This window comes from Cricetulus griseus (genome assembly GCF_003668045.3).
Source record: "Cricetulus griseus strain 17A/GY chromosome 1 unlocalized genomic scaffold, alternate assembly CriGri-PICRH-1.0 chr1_0, whole genome shotgun sequence".
Classification (NCBI taxonomy): Eukaryota; Metazoa; Chordata; class Mammalia; order Rodentia; family Cricetidae; genus Cricetulus; species Cricetulus griseus.
This window is the reverse complement of record NW_023276806.1, coordinates 212,070,970-212,092,239: the sequence shown is the minus strand read 5'-3', so window position 1 is coordinate 212,092,239 and position 21,270 is coordinate 212,070,970.

The window sequence follows — 21,270 nt, the reverse complement described above, 5'->3', positions numbered from 1 at the left end:
ACCAAGAATTCTGGGGTGGAGGGGTGGGGCGATGTGGGTGGTGGTAGTGGTGGTGGTGGGAGCCATCTGTGTTCTCGGCTGGCTCAGGCCTGGGGAGATTTACTGTTTTCTTTTCCAAATCATGATGAGTTTGTATAATTGAGTTAACCACATACAGCTGCTGCAATAAACCACTAGGTACTTAACAACTAAGAACATACAGTTTCTCCTATCAAGCAAGAGGTCAGGTGTCTACCGCAGAATCATGAACTTTTCTAATGTAGACAAAAGGCATCTCCCTGATGGGGGAAGTACTTCTGGGTATTTTTATCTAATTGATGGTTGAATAAAGTTCTGTTTGGCCAATGAAACAGCAAGTTAGACAGGACTAGGAGTCAAAGGGGATTCTGGGAAATGTAGTAGAGAAGTGGTGATCCAGGCAGGAAGTGACATAGAAAGGAGACTCATAATTAAGCAAGGAGAAACAGGAAGTACCCCTTTTCCCCTTCACTTCCTCCAGCGGCAGGATGTGAGCCACCGGCAAGAGAGGGTGCCAGCGAAAGGCATCCTCTGTAAGTCTTATAAAATATATAGATTTCTGATAATTAAGACTGAGATAACAGATGACAATCATAGTCATCGGCCAAGCAACTTTGTACCTAATATGTCTCTGTATTATTTTGTCCATCCACCTGGAGGGCAGAACTCTGGCGGCTGTCGGAGACCGCCCAAGTGGCAGTAGGGCTCCGGCGGCTTTGGCGGAAAGATTTATCGTTACATCTCCCTTTGTCTTTTCTGATTCTGGATGTCCTCATTGTCCCATGCAAGGCAGTGTATCCACCTGTTCTTGGATTCAGGGTGCAGCTTTCTTTGAAAGCCATTATTCCATTTACTACATGGTAATAAAAGTAATTGTTTATGGAAGATTATTTTTAAAAGCCTTCTAAAACTGTGTCTCATAAAGGGTAACTGGGACATAAAGAGTTTTCCCTCTTTCTGGGAGACCATACTAGACACAGATAATTTCATTTAAATCAACCCTGTCCAGTAAGAGTAGGAAAGTGAATTGTAACAGCTCATTGCAAGCTTTGCACACCACCAGGGGTGACTCATTACTTCTTGTTTTAGATTTTTGAAACAGTGGTCTCACTTGAATTCCCTCTGTGGTTGAGGCTGGACTTAACCCAGGATTCTCCTGACTCTGCTTCTTGAGTGCCTGAATTTCAGGTGTTTACTGCTGCTCCTGGTTTTGTGTGTTAGCTTTTTTTTTTAAAATTAATTTTTATTTAAATTAAAAACAATCTTATTTTAATACTAATTGAGTTTCTCTCCCTCCCTTCCTCTCACTCCCTCTACTATCTCCCCATTCCACCCTCCAGTTTTCTTAACTTTTTAAACAATCACTTGAAACAAAGAACATGTAGTTTCCAGGTGTAGAGAAAATGTCTGTGATTGAGGTTCTGTAATTCATTGCTTTTTTCATACCCTAAGGAAGGCTAGTGAAGATGAACTGTCTTGTTCATGTAGTTAGGATTGCTGTCACCTGATTGATTGCTAAAGGAAGCACTTGCCTTGAGTAATTATGTGAACAAGAAAAAAATATCCCGTTCCCAGAAAATCTTCCAGTGACATTTTTAAATGATTCAACGGTATCTTGCAATTTGTATTTTCAGAAACCTTGGATATTCCTGTCATTATGACTCCTTCCAATATTTGTAATGACATTTGGCAGAAGATGATTAATGAGTTTTTTTCCCTCTTTTCTAAAAGTAACATAGTCCTAAGCTCTAAATGTCTCTTTTCCATGAACATATGCAGAAACGATTGTATTGTCACTGTTTGGTTTAGAAATGACATGACATTGAGAGCGATAAACTAAAATATTTTAGTGATTTCGGGTGACCAAATCTGGACAATTTAGCACAGACCTACTAATAAAAACTGTAAGAGGGGCATATTGCTTTTAAAAGTTTAATATAAAATATCTTTATCTTGAAATTTTAGCTACAAAGGGAGAAAAACAATTCAAGACACTTGAACTACTCTTTCAGAGCTTTTTGTAAAATGCTAGGATAATACTGGTTCTGTTAAGGGAAAAGAACCTAAGATTAATGTGCAGAGAGTATGAGGTCCATTTTGTTGAAATCAGTTATGTGGAGTTTTGTCAGAAAGGGCAATATCTTCTCTGCTTATGTGTGATAACACCCAATTACAGAGCTACTTTGCACTGTGTTATGGTCTGCTACATGACAAGAATGTAATTATTAACTTCTCTCTCTCTCTCTCTCTCTCTCTCTCTCTCTCTCTCTCTCTCTTGCTCTCGATCTCTCTCTGTCACACACAAACACACATCTGAATCTAATAATTTCTTCATATATATCTGAAGGTAGGAGTGTAAAATGAGAACATGGAAGCATCTAGATGTTTCTCAGATTGTTTCTCAATTAATGTGTCTTGTATGTAAGTGAATTGAGATAAGGCACACGAAGGGACATTTTCAGTGAAGTTTCACATGCTTACTAATGCACCACAAAATTTTTGAGTTACATAAAGAAAAATCACAAATTCTCAGTATATTAAGTTTGTACATGTAGAAAACAGATCTTGAAATTTGAAAAGATGGAATGTGTTTCCAATCACATGGTGGCAACTTGGAATAAGAACAGTTCATTCACAGCCTGCAAAATGTAGGTGGGTAGGAAAGTGGTGAGCATTTGGGAGGTGCTGTCAGAGGAAAATTATCAAAATGTATTGTGTAGAAAATTTAACCTGCTCAGAAATGTTGAGTCAGGAGAGGAATAGAAGAAAACAAGATAAGAAATACCATAATAGAGGGAGGCATTTTAGGTTTAAAGAGAAATCAGGCACTAGGGAAATGTCTGGAGATCTACAAAGATGACACCAACTAACAATCTGAGCAACAGAGGAGAGGCTACCTTTTTTTTACCTTTTTTATTAGAAAGAAAATTATTTTACATGTCAATCCCAGGTCCCTCTCTCCACCCTTCTCCCAGCCCCCCTCCCAACTAAAACCCTACATATCCCCTGTGTGTCTTGGCTCAGGGAATATCCCTCTATGTGATATGAGCTCCCAAAGTCCACACCTATGCTAGGGATAAGTACTGATTTACTACAGAGGCCCCATGGATTTCCGAGGTCTCCTCACTGAGACCCACGTTCTTGGGATCTGGATCAGTCCCATGCTGGTTTCCCAGCTATCAGTCTGGGGACCAAGAGCTCTCCCTTGTTCAGATCAGCTGTTTCTGTGGGTTTCACCAGCCTGGTCTGGACCCATTTGCTCATCACTCATCCTTCTTTTCAACTGGATTCCAGTTTAGTTCATTGATTAGCTCTGGGTGTCTGCTTCTACTTCCACCAGCTTCTGGATGAAGGCTATCGGATGGCATGTAAGTCAGTCATCAATCTTATTATCAGGGGAGGGCATTTAAGGTAGCCTCTCCTCATATGACAGACTTTGAAGACCTCCTATGGAAGGCCTCACCCTTCCTGGGGAAGTAGAAAAGTATGGGATAGGTAGGGTTTTAGTGATTTAGTTTGGGGGGGTTAGGGGAGGAGCAGAGGGAGAGGGAACTGGGATTGACATGTAAAACAATCTTGTTTCTAATTCAAATGGAAAAAATATTTTTAAAAAAGACAAAGAAAACCTGCCTGGGATGTAAGCACTCCGTATATATGTTACAGTTGTGTACTTGGTCATCTTCTGAGATTCTTAACTGTGGTAACAGTGGTTGTCTGACTCTTACTGGCTTTTGTGACACTTCTACTCACCCTGGGTCTCCTTGCCCAGCCTTAATACATGGGGGGGGGTTGCTTAGTCTTGCTGCAACTTGATATGCCATGTTTTTTTGGCATAGGAAACCTGCTCTTTCCTAAACATAAACAGAGAGGGAGTGGACTGGGGGTTAGGAACAGAGGGGGTGACAGTAAGGGACTGGGAGGAAGGGAGGAAGGGGAAACTGCGCTGAGAGGTAAAATCAATGGATCAATAAGTTTATTTTATGAAAAAAATTAGATAAAGTTTTTAAAGCAGACAGGACTGTGGCAATGGCTCAGTCCTTAGGTAAAATGCTTGCTTTCTAGCATGAGACCTTGCGTTCAGAAACCTGGAACCCACATACAAGGACAGCACATTTCTAGCTCTTCAGATAGAATGACAGAAGTCTCCCTGGGCCTTGCTGGCCAGCCAGTCTGGCTGAATTAATGAGCTCTAGATTCAGGGAGTGATCATGTCTGAAAAACTAAGGTGGGGTGCTACAGAAGAAAAGGGACTGGCTTTCTCACACATGCCACACACATGCATGAACACATACACACAGTCACAATCACAACCAAGAACATGTACACACACAATAGATATTTCTCACCACTTTTGTGTTTGGCATAATCAGTTTTTATCAGGGTTATTCAGAGCCCTCTAGCTCCACTTTCTAAGCCCAAACGTGACTTCTCCTTTATATCTAATTGCTTTATGAAATATTGTATTCATCAATGGCTTTGGGTGTTACTCACCATTCTCTCCTTCATGACTCATCTTTATGAGAAGAAAGAACATATAATTAACAAGTTTCTTTCTCTTTGAATGTCATTGTTTTCTTCTGAAAAGGGGCAGAATTGCTGAAGGCAGTTTAGAGATTCCCACAATATTTTTGACTGCATTCAATAATATTACTGGTGGTCACAACACTCTTCTCTAAGTTAAATTGTGGTCAGTAAGTCAAGAAAAATGCCCTGGTTATTTCAACCAAATTAGATAAAGTTTCTGATCATATGGCAGTTATTTCCATGTTCTTGAAATAGTTGGGGTAAAATGAAATGAAAGAGATTTTGTGCAGCACTCCTGGAAAAATAAAAGTGAAATAATTTCTCCTGTTATTCCTATATTAAGAGGAATTCCCCAACACAGACAGTTTAGCAGCATTCTGGAAATGTCACTGAGTGCTCAGTGTTCTCTATGGCTTTGGGGACTGTGGTTGCCACAGAATCCATGAATTTGGATCCTTTTTGGGGACCAAAAAAAAAATATCTCACCAAATGGTGACTGAGAGTTCTACAAGCTTCTTTTAATAAAAGGAGTTGATACACTAGTGCAGAGGGTATCCACAATGACTCCGGTTAGATTCCTATGCTTCTGAGGACAAGCAAGGCAACTGATGTCTTCAGTAGCCCACATATTAAATGGTGCCGCCCAGATCTTGACGACATTAATGTGACTTTCACAGAAACAAATTCAAATCCAGCAAATAGTTGCATGCTTCAGTGGGAGGCTTTCCTATGGTAAATGTCCAAATGTTACAGAAAAAAACTACCAGTATTATATCAGGATAAATTAAATATGAACAACCCATTTTAAAGTGTAAGAGAAGATTATTTTACTATTCATTTCACAATGCATTGCTTATCATTTAAGAATGAGTCAAGCAAAAAATAAACACTGTTGAATCCAGTGAATGGAGATTAGCACAGTTGTCCTGATGCTGGACTTCGGTCAGGCTTTCTTTAACTGTATAACATCGATGGAACTAACTTCTCTACACTTCCATCTGTGAGTTGAGGTGGAAATAAGTCCTCTCTCAGATGGTGGCTTTGAGGAACAAGTGAATTAACAAGTAAAATGATTGGCAAATGCAGGCTTGAAAAATATTTTCTACAAATGTTTATCATGCATTTCATCCAAACTCCTTCTTATGAAACAAACACATGCATAAAACATCCATGAAAATATGCTAACTTCAACCCATTGGGATTTCATATGCTTATTTTTCTCTTAAAATTGAGAGAGTAAATGTTAGTATAGAATTTTAATTATACTATAAATTAAGTGGAATGTTACAATTTGATTCCATTTCCACATGGAATTGCATGCAAAATACTTCTTACCAATTTTAATAATATAAGCACTGAATATTAAAAGAATCCATGCACTAAATAGCCAGGGTTGAATAAAATCACCAAGTAGTGATCAGAGTTCAACCTTGGGATCTCTTCCTGACATTTGTACTATTGCTTACCATATGAATTTTATTGGAAAGAAATATTCATTTAAGAAATAGGAGAATGTAGTCTCATTTTTAAGAATGTTGTGTCTCTTGTAGAGGACCCTATTTCCCTAGCACACATGTAGGGTAGCTCCCAGACTCTTGAAACAGCAGCTCCAGGGAATCTGATGTCTCTTATGGCCTCTGTAGGCACACTTACCGGGGGGGGGGGGGTGGGAGAGACACAATATTAAAAAAAGTCATGTGATCTCAGTAGTATTGTTGGCAATCATCAGGAAAATCCTTTCAGATTTCTGAAGGCAGTGCTAAATAAACAAAGAAAAAAGGTCTTGCAACAGAGGAACTGGTATATTAAAGGACACAGAAAGTAGATGATTTGTGAACTCTTATTTTCCTGGGAATGGAGAGGCAAATGGGGTAGATTTGATGGAGAGATGGCATTAAAAAGAGGACATTATGTTTACATTTTAGAAAACCCTAAACTCAATGGCTAGAAAAATTATTTTCATGCAAGATGAAAAGAAACATAGCATTCATTATGAAAGGAGAAGGAAAGGCTAATTCTAGGTGAATGTTAATGTGAATCAAAGCGATGAAGACATTAGGGAGCACAATTCATAAGGCAGTGGGGAGTCTGCATATATAGGATGGTAGGCTGCTAAAGATACTATTCTTCACACGGACTGTGATGGTTTGCCACTGCAGAGGGGTCTCAGAGCTCTGCTTTTGAGTAACCAAAAGCTCAGCATTTGTTCGCTGAATGGGGTGAAGACAAATACACACAGTAGGGGGAAAATAAAAATTTACATTTGGAAAGGGGTAATTTTGAATTATCTATAGGATGTCAAAGACTCACAACCAGTAGATAATGGGGTGAGATATATGTGTCTGGAGGTCAGGAATATCTTTCTTGGCATTATCTCTCTCTCCCTCCCTCCCTCCCTCTCTCTCTCTCTCTCTCTCTCTCTCTCTCTCTCTCTCCCTCTCTCTCTCTCTCTGTGTGTTTGCCTGTGTATGCATATGCATGTGTGTGTATGGTAGCAATATCAACACAGAGACAATAATTAAAGACATAGAGATGGTTGCATGTTTTCCATCAGAGTATGTTGAGTATGGTCAGTAGAGTGTCTGCACAGTCATTTTAATGTGTAGAAAGGAAGAATAGGGAAAAACCCTGCTACTGAGTTAGGAAGTACTAAATACACAGAGGCAGAAGCAACACAATAAAAGGAAAGGAAATGTTTTAACATATATGTGTAAAGAAAAGAATATTTAACAGTGTTACTGGCTGCCAAGACAAAGAGACTTGAAGTTAAAACTTAATTATAGCATTAGTCAAGAAGACAATTTATAATGAGCTTGGTAATGGCTCACTTTCTTAGAGATTTGCCAAAGTTAGGATAAAGAATTAGGTGTGTACTTGATGAGAGGTATGGAAATGAGACAGAATAGAATATGACTTGAAACATTTGGTCTATGAAGTGGGGACAGGCCATCAGTGAGAGAAGCAGGAATCTAAGAAAATATGTTTCAAGAATGGTGGAGTATACATATTAAAATATTTGTAGAAAAGAATAGGAGGAACAGGAAGGATCTAAGCTGACTCAATTCCTGAGTAGGTGGAGGGCACAGAACTGGGGAAAGATTGATCTTCAATAGGAGGAGGCAGCACCCTTTCACTGTGACAGAAGAGGAAGGAGATAATGTTTGTACAGATACAAATTACGTTTTGGCAGCAGAATGTTAGGGCAAACTCAAGTTTATGCCTCATTTCTTAGGAAAGATAAATATATTCATCTTTGAGGGAACAGTGAGCATGAGTAGCTCCTGGAATCTGAATGTTGGAGGACATGGTGGAAAGCACTTGTTGAACTGCATGACTCAGGGGACTTCCTATAATGTTTTATGAGAATTAATTCAGTGGAACCGCAGAACACTCTCTGAAAAAATCATCATATGTATTCCCAGTTTAGAGATGAAGATGGGTTGTGGTGTTGTAGAATATTTAACTATATAAAGATGTAGTATATTTCTTTATGCTGTGGACTATTACATTAATTGTGTGATAGTGTATTACATTTTTTCTGACTTTGTTTAAGTGTGGAAAGAAGTGTTGCTGTTACACCTTGCCTAAGGTACCTGCTGGGTCTAATAAAGAGCTGAGCAGTCAATAGCTAGTCAGAGTAAGGATAGGTGAGGCTGGCAGTCAGAGAGGAATATTAGAAGGAGAAATCTAAGTATGAGAAGGAGAAGAGAAATGAGGGAGAAAGAGAGGGTTACAACCATGGCCAGCCAGCCAAGCAGCTACCAGTCAGCTAGACAGAGTATGACATACAGAATGAACAGGTAAAAAAGACCTGAAGTAAAATGTAGATGAAGAGAAACAGGTTAATTTAAGGGGAAAAAAGCTAGCCAGATATGAGCATAAGCTAAGGCTGAACATTCAAAAATAATAATAAGTCCTCATGTTGTGATTTTGGAGCTAGTTGGTGGACCAAAAGAAAGAGACTGCTACAGTGTGGGCCTGAACTAGTCTCTCAAATGAGAGGAGGGCAAATTGATATTGATTTTGCAGAGACAATAGATTCACAGTATCACAAATCTAAAGGATGTCACCTTTTCGTAGAAGAATGAGAGAACAAACAAACACAGTAACAACAACAACAACAACAGCAAAACAGGAACAACTAAAGTGCCATGAATGTGACTTGGAAGAGATCTCTTCATGTTTCATGTTGAAATCATCTTTATGCATTTATTTTCTTCAGAGGGAGAGGAGAGACCATTGTATGCCCAGTGCATGCTAGTCTCACACTAATGCATGTGGCAAGCTCAAGGTAAACTTGATCTTTATGCTGAATCAGATTAAGCAATTGTTTTATAGACCCGTGAAATGCTTTGCTGTCTCAGTGAAGTATTATCAATTCCTCTTAGTGCACTCCATATGATTTTATTCCGAATCTTTGAATGCTTCTCCTGTTTGCTTTTAATTACATGTATGTCTTTGATTTATAATTTCTACAAATGAATCCATACATCAGTATTAACTGGAAAAAGAATTCTAACACAGAATTATAGATTTGAAAACCATTTACTTATCAATTAAGGAAAGTAACAGCATCCCATGGAAGAAATGTTTGGACAGTAGGTTACTCTTATTCACAAATATTTCTATATTAGTTTTCTTCTGTTGCATTAATATGCTGTTAAGCTTTTAGATGAACTTAACTACCAGCAATAGCATACCATCAATATTTAGTCTAGATCTAGACCATTCTGAAATTCAGCAAAATCCCTTCTTTCCCATCCCCATTAGTTCATATTTGTTCATAAAAAGAAAACAACTCTCACATTAGCATAACAGATGCAGAACAAGCTAGTTCTTCCAACAGCTTGATTTGAGCCCAGTGAGACCCATTTCAGATTCCTCACCCCAGGACTTCTAGATAATAATGTGGGGATTTAGCCACATTATTGCAATTTGCTATAGCAGCAATAGAAAACTAGTAAATGGAAGTGCAGTTTGGAATTATAAATTGTGACAGAATTAAAGACAAAATATCAAGCCTTTTCATAGAGATGACCATTTTATAGGATGCTAACTGGGTCAACCGTAGAGGCAACTTAACTTTAATGTCTGCATGTCCATTCATCTGTGACAGACTTGGCTTAACTATTCATAGCACATTATCACTACACAGATTACAAGCTGCTTTGGCAACACTTAGTATTAAAAACACATGCTCAGAAAAAAAAATGTTGGCTGGCCTGCTTTAAAAATAAAAATAAAAGATGTATTTATGATTGCTTATTTATTGATTTTATGTGTTTACCTGTATGTCTGTATGGGACATGTACATGTGGATGCCGACAGCACAAGAAAAGAGTGTCCATACTCCTGGACCCCGAGCTATATATGGTTGTGATTCACTCCCAACAGCTGCTGGAAACTGAATTTGTGTGCTCTGAAAGATAGCAAGTGCTCTTAACCACTAAGACATCTCTCCAGCCTCCTAAAAACCTCAATTTTATATTGGGCTAATTTTTGACCTGTAGCATTAATACTGAAGATAGAATCTTGATTTTTTTTTCTTTTTTTATTAATTTAAGTTAGGGAACAAGCTTGTTTCACATGTAAGTCCCTTCTCCCTCTCCCTCCCCTCACCCCCATCCCTCCTCCCCCACCTCCAACCTACCACCCACCCCAGCCACCCACCACTCCCTGGGCAGGGTAGGGTCCTCAACAGGGACTCTGCAAAGTCCACCAAATCTTCCTGTGCTGGGCCTGGGCCCTTCCCCATGTGTCCAGGGCCAGAGTGCATCCCTTCATGTGGGATGGGCTCTCAAAGTCCCTTCTTACACCAGGGAAAAATGCTAATCTACTTCCAGAGGCTCGCTGGAGTGCAGAGGCCTCCTTATTGACATCCATGTTCAGGGGGCTGGATCAGTCTTGTACTGGCCTCCCTGACAGCATCTGGGGTCGATGTGCTCTCCCTTGTTCAGGCCAACTGTTTCTGTGGGTTTCTCCAACCTGGAACAGACCCCTTCGATCTTCATTCCTCCCTCTCTTCAACTAAATTCCAGATTTCAGCTCAGTGTATTTCTGTGGATGTCTGTCTCTGCTTCCATCAGCCACTGGATGAGGGCTCTAGGATGGCATAAAGAGTAGTCATCAATCTCATTTTAGGGGAAGGGCTTTTAGGTTATCCTCTCCTCCATTGCCTGGATTGTCAGATCATGTCATCCTTGTAGGTCTCTGGAGATCTCCCTAGTTCCAGATCTCTTCTCGGACCTATAGTGGCTCCCTCTGATATGGTATCTCTCATCCTGCTCTCTCTCCTCTATTCTTCCCCCTACTCAATATCTCTGCTCCTCCATTTCCTCTCCTCTACTTCTCTTCTCATGCTCTTATTGTGGAAGCACCCTCTCCCCTACCCTCATGCTCACAATTAGCTCAGGAGTTCATGCCACTTCCCATTACTGGGGTCTATTTATCCCTTAGAGTCCTTCATGTTTCCTAGTTTCTTTGATGAAGAGGATTATAGGCTGGTATTCCTTTGCTCTATGTCTAAAATTCATATATGAGTGAGTACATACCAAGTTTGTCTTTCTGTGACTGGGTTACCTCACTTAGGATGGTTTCTTCTAGTTCCATCCATTTGCCTGCAAATTTCAAGATTCCATTGCTTTTTTCTGCTGAGTAGTACTCCATCGTATAAATGTACCACATTTTCTCTATCCATTCTTCAGTTGAGGGGCATCTAGGTTGCTTCCAGGTTCTAGCTATTACAAACAATGCTGCTATGAACATGGTTGAACATATGTCCTTGTTGTATGAACATGAACTTTTTGGGTATATACCCAAGAGAGGAATGGCTGGATCTTGAGGTAGATTGATACCCATTTTTCTGAGCAACCACCATACTGATTTCCAGAGTGGTCTTACAAGTTCTCACTACCACCATCAATGGAGGAGTGTTCCTTCTTCTCCACATCTTCTCCAGCATAGGTTGTCATTGGTATTTTTGATTTTAGCCATTCTGATAGGTGTGAGGTAGTATCTCAGAGTTGTTTTGAGTTGCATTTCTCTGATGGCCAAGGATTTTGAGCACTTTCTTAAGTGTCTTTCAGCCATTTCAGATTCCTCTGCTGAAAATCCTCTGTTTAGTTCTGCACCCCACATTTTAATTTCATTGTTTGGTGTTTTGGTGGCTAGCTTCTTGAGCTCCTTGTATATTTTGGAAATCAGCCCTCTGTCAGATGTGGGGTTGGTGAAGATCTTTTCCCATTCTGTGGGCAGTGGTTTTGTCTTACTGACTGTCCTTTGCCTTACAGAAGCTTCTCAGTTTCAGGAGGTCCCATTTATTAATTGCAGACCTCAGTGTCTGTGCTACTGGCATGATGTTCAGGTCTCCTGTGCCAATTTGTTCAAGGGTAATTCCCACTTTCCCTTCTAGAACATTCAGTGTGGCTGGATTTATGGAGAGATATTTGATTCATTTGCACTTAAATTTCCTGCATGGTGACAGGTATGGATCTATCTGCAATCTTCTGCATGTCCGAATCCAATTGTGCCAGCACCATTTGTTGAAGATGCTATCTTTTTTCCATTGTATAGATTTAGCACCTTTGTCAAAAATAAGGTGTTCATAGGTGCGTGGGTTAATATCTGGGTCTTCAATTCGATTCCATTGATCTATCTGTCTATTCTTGTGCCAATACCAAGCTGTTTTCAGAACTATGGCTCTATAATAGAGCTTGAAGTCAGGGATGGTGATGCCTCCAGAAGATCCTTTATTGTAAAGCGTTGTTTTGGCTATCCTGGGTTTGTTACTTTTCCATATAAATTTGAGTATTGTTCTTTCAATGTCTGTGAAAAACTGTGTTGGGATTTTGATGGGGATTGCATGGAATCTGTAGATTGCTTTTGGCAGGATTGCCATTTTTACTTTGTTAATTCTACCTATCCAAGAGCATGGGGGATCTTCCCATTTTCTTGTATCTTCTTTAATTTCTTTCTTTAAAGTCTCAAAGTTCTTATTGTAATGTCTTTTACTTTTTTGGTTAGTGTTACCCCAAGATATTTTATGTTGCTTGTGGATATTGTGAAAGGTGAAGTTTCCATGATTTCTTTCTCATTGGGTTTATCATCTGTATATAGTAGGACTACAGATTTTTTTGAGTTAATTTTGTATCCTGCTACCTTGCTGAAGGTGTTTATCAGCTGTAGGAGTTCCCTGGTAGAGTTTTTCGGGTCACTTATGTAGACTATCATGTCATCTGCAAATAGTGAAAGTTTGACTTCTTCCTTTCCAATTTGTACTCCTTTGATCCCCTTTTCATGTCTTATTGCTCTAGCTAGAACTTTGAGTACAATATTGAAAAGGTGTGGAGAGAGTGGACAGCCTTGTCTTGTTCCTAATTTTAGAGGAAATGCTTTGAGTTTCTCTACATTCAGTTTGATGTTGGCTATTGGTTTGGCTTATATTGCGTTTATCATGTTTAGATAAGTTCCTGTTATTCCTGTTCTCTCCAAGATCTTTATCATGAAGGGATGTTGGATTTTGTCAAAGGCTTTTAGAGTCAATCAAACAAAGAGTTTGTTCTTTGAGAAGATCAACAAGATAGACAAACCTGTAGCCAAACTAACCAAAAGGCAGAGAGAGAGCATGCTAATTAACAAAATCAGAAACGAAAAGGGGATATAACAACGGACACTGTGGAAATCCAGAGAATCTTTAGATCATACTTTGAAAACCTGTACTCCACAAAATTTGAAAATCTAAAGGAAATGAACAGTTTTCTGGATAAATATCACTTACCAAAATTGAACCAAGATCAGATAAACAGTTTAAATCGACCCATAACCCCTAACGAAATAGAAGCAATCATCAAAAGCCTCCCAACCAAAAAAAGCCCAGGGCCAGATCGCTTCACTGCAGAATTCTACCAGAAATTCAAACAAGAGCTGATACCAGTACTCCTCAAACTGTTCCACACAATAGAATCAGATGGGATATTGCCAAACTCTTTCTATGGGGCTACAATCACTTTGATACCCAAGCTACACAAAGATAAGACTGAGAAAGAGAACTACTGACCGATATCTCTCATGAACATCAATGCTAAAATACTCAATAAAATATTGGCCAACCAAATCCAAGAATATATCATAAAAATCATCCACCATGATCAAGTAGGCTTCATCCCAGGGATGCAAGGACAGTTCAACATACGAAAATCCATCAATGTAATACACTATATAAACAAACTGAAAAAGAAAAACCACATGATCATCTCACTAGATGCTGAAAAAGCCTTTGACAAAATCCACCATCCCTTCATGATAAAGATCTTGGAAAGAATAGAATCTTGATTTAACAGACAAACTTGAAGTTAATTTTCTGCTGTACAGCTATAAGACTCTTTGATCCTGTAGTCCATGTTTGTCTTCTAAGAGAGTTCTGGAATGCTAGATTAAAAGAAGCTGAGCTCATCTTTTTACTTTAAAATAATTGAGTCAGCTGTACCACAAGCTTTTTTTCCCCCCATGGCTGCATTTCTCTAGAAGAATCACCCAAATTTCATTTTTCTTTTCTTTTTCTTTCCCAGAACATGACCGCATCTAGGGAAAATGCCCTTTTTGAAGTTTGTACTTTGGATATTCAAATAAAAAGGAATATACAGACAAAAATGGTTCCTGTAGTAAAGGGGGAATTCGATTGGACGTATGTAAAAACAACAACAAAAAAAAAACATATAATGTGGCTGTAAGAATTAGTTTTGATTTCACTTTACAATGTAAAACCACCTGGAAGGGAATCTTATGAAGAAATGTCTAGATTTAGACAGGTCTGAATGTGGAGGCATTTTCTTTTTTTAAATTAATTTTTATTTAAATTTAAAACAATCTTATTTTACATACCAATCCTATGTAGGTCCTTCTCCCTTCTATTCTTTTTAAATTTTTAATATTTTTTAAATTTCTTTTTATTTTTATAATTGTAATTAGACCAATTTTAAATTGGAAACAAGCTTGTTTTACATATCAATCCCAATTCCCTCTCTCTCCCCTCCTCCCCTGCCCTCCACCTGCCCTCTATCCCATCCCCTTTCTGAGCCCCAGGGAGGGTGAGGCCTTCCATGGGGACCTTCAAAGTCTGTCCTATCATTTGGGGGAGGGTCTAGACCCTCCCTCATGTGTCTAGGCTGAGAGAGTATCCCTCTATGTGGAGTGGGCTCCCAAAGTCCATTGGTGTACTAGGGATAAATACTGATCTACTACTAGAGGCCCCATAGATTGCTGAGGCCTCTCCTCACTGACACTCATGTTCAGGAGGATCTGGAAGAGTCCTATGGTAATTTCCCAGCTATCAGTCCATGAGCACCCACTTGTTCAGGTCAGCTGTTTCTGTGGGTTTCTCCAGCCTGGTCTTGACCCTTTTGCTCATCACCCCTCCCTCTCTGCAACTGGATTCCAGAGTTCAATTCAGTGTTTAGCTGTGGGTGTCTGCTTCTGCTTCCATCAGGTACTGGATGACGTCTCTAGGATGACATTTAAGGTAGTCATCAAAATCATCAGTCTCATTGTCGGGGAGAGGCATTTAAGGTAGCCTCTCCACTATTGCTCAGATTGTTTGTTATGGTCAAACTTGTAGATCTCTGGACATTTTCCTACTGCCACAATTCTCTTGAAACCTATAGTGGCTCCCCCTATTATGGTATCTCCTTTTTTGCTCTCCTCTATTCTTCCCCTGACTAAATCTTCCTCTTCTCCCAAGTCCCCCTCTCCCTTCCTCTTCTCCCCTTCTCTTTCTTCTAGCTCCCCCCTCCATGTTCCCAATTAGCTCAGGAGATCTCCCTTTTCCCTTCTTCTGGGGATCATGTAGGGTAGGTGGCCCTGGACTGAATGAAAAGGAAAGAGTATGGAGAAGACACAAATTCCTGCATTAATCCAGGACTCCTGCTGTTGACTGTGTATTAATGTGATAACTGCTCCCCGTTCCTACCTTCCTGGTTTCCACGCAACAAACAGTAACCTGGGACTGTGGGTCAAAGAAACTCTTCCCTTTTTAAATTGCTTTTGTCAGGGTATTTTTATCACAGCAACAGGAAATAAAATGACCAATTCTTTGCAGTATTAAAATTAATCTGTTTTTAAAAAGAAAATGCTAGTCAAAATAATTATTTGAGAAAACAGCTTTATTTATTTTCATACAATTATTGTCAAAGTCTAGTTCTGAAAAAAAATCCACAAAGTGAGAAACAATGCATGCATTATCCTTGGAACACTCATTAGTCTATTTAACTTTTGCCATACTCTAAGCTTCAGGATATCAAAAACAATTATTTTTCTGGTATCTTTTCCCAATGCTTCTTTGTGGGAGAGGACTATCCACATTGGCTTTCATTACTTTTGTTTGATTACTAATTGAACCAGAGAAGGAAGAAGGAAAAAAGGAAACAGGATATATCAGCAAGGCAAGTAGAAGAATATGGTAGATGGGAACTTAGTTACTAAAGTTTAAAATGAATAAAACTTGTTAAAGTTAGAAGGAAATTTCAGAGAACAGGGACAATTTCTTTTGTTGATCTTGACTTATGCTTTATCCAGCCTCAGATTTTATAGTAAAATAAAGTTACAAATAATCATGCTGCAATGAGAAAGTATTCTTATTTTACATTACCCTTAAAGATTAAAAATGCTGACCTATCTCCAATTGTATGAAACTTAGGATGTTGTGGTCAGATTTCTAATATAATTTCTGAGATGCCTATACTGGATGTACACACATCTCTGGGAGTTACTACATTATATGATGTAGATAGTAAACTGAAAAGACTTTGTAGATGTAGTTAGGACTCTAACTATTAAAATGCTATTACAATGAAGACATACTGAAGCTGGGGAGGTGACTCAGTGGGTAAAATTACTTGCTCTGCAGGCATGAGAACCCAAGTTTGAATCCTCATCACCCACATAAACGGTTTGGCACAGCTTCACATGCCTTTAACCCCAGCATTGGAGGGGTGGGGGGACCATAATAAGTAGATTCTAAGAGTTCACTGGATGGTTATCCCACCTAAAAGAGTGAGGTTCTTTGATTCAGTGGGGGGCTCTTACTTGAGGAAATAAAGTAGAATGTGATAGAAGGAGATATGGATGTCTTGCTCGGCCTCTGCATGGATACACACAGGCACATGCATTTGTCTACTCTTTTTTATTCTCCAATTTTTATTTAAATTAGAAACAAAATTGTTTTGCATGTCAATCCCAGTTCTCTCTCCCTCCCCTCCTCCCTTCCCCCCACTAACACCCTACCTATCCCATGCTCTTTCTGCTCCCCAAGAAGGGTGAGGTCTTTCATGGGGGACCTTCAGAGTCAATCATATCCTTTGGGATAGGGCCCAGGGGTGCCCCAGTGTGTATAGGCTGAGGGAGTATCTCTATGTGGAATGGGCTCCCAAGGTCCATTCCTATGCTAGGGATAAGTACTGATCTACTACAAGAGGCCCCATAGATTTCCGAAGCCTCCTCACTGACACTCATGTTAAGTTCATGGAGTCTAGATCAGTCTTATGCTAGTTTCCCAGCTATACGTCTGGGGACCATGAGCTCCCCCATGTTTAGGTCAGCTGTTTCTGTGGGGTTCACCAGCCTGGTCTTGACCCCTTAGATCATCCCTCTTCCTTCTCTGCAACTGAATTCCCATTCAGCTCAGTGTTTAGCTGTGGATATCTGCTTCTACTTCCACCAGATGCTGGAAGAAGGCTCTAGGATGGCATATAAATAAGTCATCAATCTCATTATCAGGGGAGGGCATTAAAGTTAGCCTCTCCTCTGTTCCTTAGATTGCTAGCTGGTGTCATCTTTGTAGATCTTTGGACATTTCCCTAGTGCCTGATTTCTCTTTAAACCTATAATGGCTCCCTCTATTTCTTATCTTGCTCTCTTATATTAATCCCCCAACTCAAACTTCCTGCTCCCTCATGTCCTCCTCACCCCTCCTCTTCTCCCCTTCTCATTTTTCTAGCTCCCAATGCTCACAATTTACTCAGGAGATCTCGTCCCATTTCCCTTCTCTGGGGGACCATTTACATCTCTTAGAGTCCTTCTTGTTTTCTAACTTCTATGGCAGTGTGGATTGTAGGCTGGTAATCCTTTGCTCTATGTATAAAAATCTATATATGAGTGAGTACATACCATGTTTGTCTTTCTGTGACTGGGTTACCTCACTCAACATGGTTTCTTCTAGCTCCATGTATTTGCCTTCAAATTTCAAGATTCCATTGTTTTTTTCTGCTGAGTAGTACTCGATTGTGTAAATGTACCACATTTTCTCTATCCATTCTTCAGTTCAGGGGTATCTAGGTTGCTTCCAGATTCTGGTTATTACAAATAATGGTGCTTTGAACATAGTTGAACAGATGTCCTTGTTGTATGAATGGGTTTCTTTGGGGGTATATGCCTAAGAGTGTAATTGCTGGATCTTGTGGTAGACTGATCCCATTTTCCTGAAGAATCACCATACTGATTTCCAAATATGGCTGTACTAGTTGTCACTCCCATCAATAGTTCCCCTTTCACCATATCTTCTCTAGCATAAACTGTCGTTGGTGTTTTTGATTTTAGACACTCTGACAGGAGTAAGATAGTATCTTAGAGTTGTTTTGTTTTGCATTTCCCTGATGGATAAGTATGTTGAACACTTTCTTATGTGCCTTTCAGCCATTTCAGATTCCTCTATTGAGAATTGCCTATTTAGTTCTATACACCATTTTTTAATTGTATTATTTGGTGTTTTAGAAATTAGCTTCTTGAGTTCTTCATAAATATTGGAGATCATCCCTCTGTCATATGTGGGGTTGGTGAATATCTCTTCCCATTCTGTGAGCTGCCTGCCATTTTATCTTGTTGACTGTGTTCTTTGCCTAGAGAAGCTTCTCAGTTTCATTTTTCCACTATTATTCATGCACACTTTCTACCACACATCTACACACACACATACACACACAAATGTGGGAGAGAGAAACAGACACACACAGAGAAAGAGAGACGGAGACACAGGGAGAGACACACAGAAAGGGACAGAGATACAGAGAGACAGAAGGACACACAGAGTGACACACATTCATATGTGCAGAGACATATATATATATATATATAATATATATATATATATAGAGAGAGAGAGAGAGAGAGAGAGAGAGAGAAGTATAAGTCAAAAATATTTCAGAATGATGAAAGACTTTGGTTAATGGGAAGAATTGCATAAGCCCTTATAATGGAATAAACTCTTTCTAGACAGAAATTGGATGTGTGAAAGGATTGGGTGAAAGGAAGATTCTCGGTTGTTGGATTGAGGATAAAGGGAGCTATGTGGCAGGAAATACTGGGAAGTTCCCGGTGCTGAGACTGACTGCTAGACTTTAGCCACCAAGAAGAATAGAACCTCAACTTCATTGGTAGAAAGAGCAGGACTTTGACAGGAATCTCACTGAGTTCTCCAGAGGCCTCATGTAAACCGCAGACTGACATTCACCTTGACTGCACGTCCCTGCCCAGGGAGTCCAGCCAAGCTGCTCCTGCATCTGAATCAGAACAAGGAACAATACATATTTGCCCTAAGCTGTCAAATTTGTGATAACTTGTTACACAACAGGAGAAAGGTAATATGAATTTTAAAACATTGAAAACCTCAATCTTTTGTGTTCATTTTGATATTTTTTTTAAAATTATGCAGAGAAAAGAGTGGTGGTGATTTTCTACTCAAAACATGTTTTATTTTTCAATTCATGTGGTCACCACTTTGGAATTTCATGAATGAATTATTCATAGCACTCAATATGTTTGTTAAATTTTTGTATCTAGAGACCCAGGAATCCTAATCACACTGGTCTGTTTAAATTCAACAGGGTGTCCATCACCTTGCTTATTTTCACTGGCTTTAAAAATACTTGTCCTAAAATGCAGTGATTAGACATGAATAGGAATGAATGTAACAGAGAAATCAATATTCTGTACAAAGGCAGGATTGTCTTCAGAAGTAGAGACAGTAGACAAGGAGGCTTAGGGAGTTACTTGTGACACAAGAAGCATCTACTTTGCCTTTATAATTGTGCTTTTCTGGCAGAAAGTGGTAGCTATGCATAGACTTTCTTCTCTAGACTATAACATGACTACTTCAAATCAAAGACTGGTATCAATGACAGATGCTAGAAGCCTCTGTGATGGTTAATCTACATTGTCAGCCTGACAATACTTAGAATCGCTTAGGATCTTCATGAGGCACATCTCCAGTGAGGTGATCTTCAGAGTCTCCAGGGTAAATCAGGCTGGCATTTACCTTGACTGCAGATAAACTTGACTCACATCCAGTGAGATGAACCTCATAACTGTGAGAGCATTTCCAGAGAGGATGAACTGACATAGAAGATCTACGGTGAATATAAGCATCATCACCTCTTGAGCTGGGGACTACATAGATGTAGATGGTTAGAGAAGATGAAACAAGCTGAGGACAGTACTCTCCTTCTCTAAGTTGGTGGACACAGTGACACTTTCAAGAAGCTTTTCAGTCACACATTCCTCCCACTGTGATGTTCTTTGCAAACTGCTTCTAAACCATGTGCGAAAATAAATCTTTCTTCCTCTAAGGTGTTTATGGCTGTTTTTTTAGTCCTAATGGCAAGAAAAAGAACTAATATAGCTACTCTGGAAATCTGCTCACTTTGTAAGACTGAGGTTGAAGCTTGATGCTCTTGGTTCTATCAGAGTCTATTCTTTTACATGGTTCTTTCTTTGCACTTCTGTCACTTGCTTGTGTCTTGCAAGTGCTTCCTGATGTGGAGACAGCTCTAAGGAGGGAATCAAAGAACCAAATGCAGGCTGTTCCAATTTGAGAACAAAAACAGCAAAACACTTTCTATCTTAAAGAAGAGGGATGTGAGTAAATAAATAAACCTCATCAGCTCATTTATGGTCTAGTTAAAACTAACCCGGTGTGAAACACAATATTTGGCACAAAGTAGAAATGCACTTAGTTCAAATCAGGCTCCATTATGATCCCAGCATTTCAAGGAGAACTCACATAGCTGAGGACACAGCTATACAAATGGTTAATATTTATTTCATCAAAAGACCCAAAATCTGCATAGGGATAAAGGGCATGGAATTAAATATAGAGGAACCCACGGATAGGGCTACAGAGTTCTTTGTCTGAGTCCCAAGTTATCCCAGGAGTGAATTGTGACACGTGTGTAAAGAGATCTTTATCAGGGAAACTTACTAATAACTGAGTTTTAGTTCTTGTTGGGAATAAAGGCAGCCATTGCCTAGAGCTGTAGATTGCAAGAAAGTAAGCAGGTATTCAGTGTCAATTATTTTACAATTTGACTGGGCAGGTGAGACAGTCGCATCACTTAGCTTAGTCAGAGATTCCTTCAAAACCTAATTTCCCAGTGACAGTCAAAGAACAACTATACAACAAACTTTTCTGTGGGTGACAATATTGTATTTATGAGGTCAACCCATCTCTGTCCCATTGCCAAAGTTGAGGATTAGGAGTCAATGATCTTATCCAGTATCTACCTGTCCAATTAATGTCCTTGGGAATGTAGCATGTTGATAGGAAGTATATCATTTATTTCTCTTATAGCTGTGACTAAAAACAACTTTAAACAAGAAAGGTTTACATTTTTAGAGCAGGGAAGGCATGGCAATAAGAATGTGAGGTGGCTGGTCATATTGGATCTGCAACCAGGAAGTGGAAAG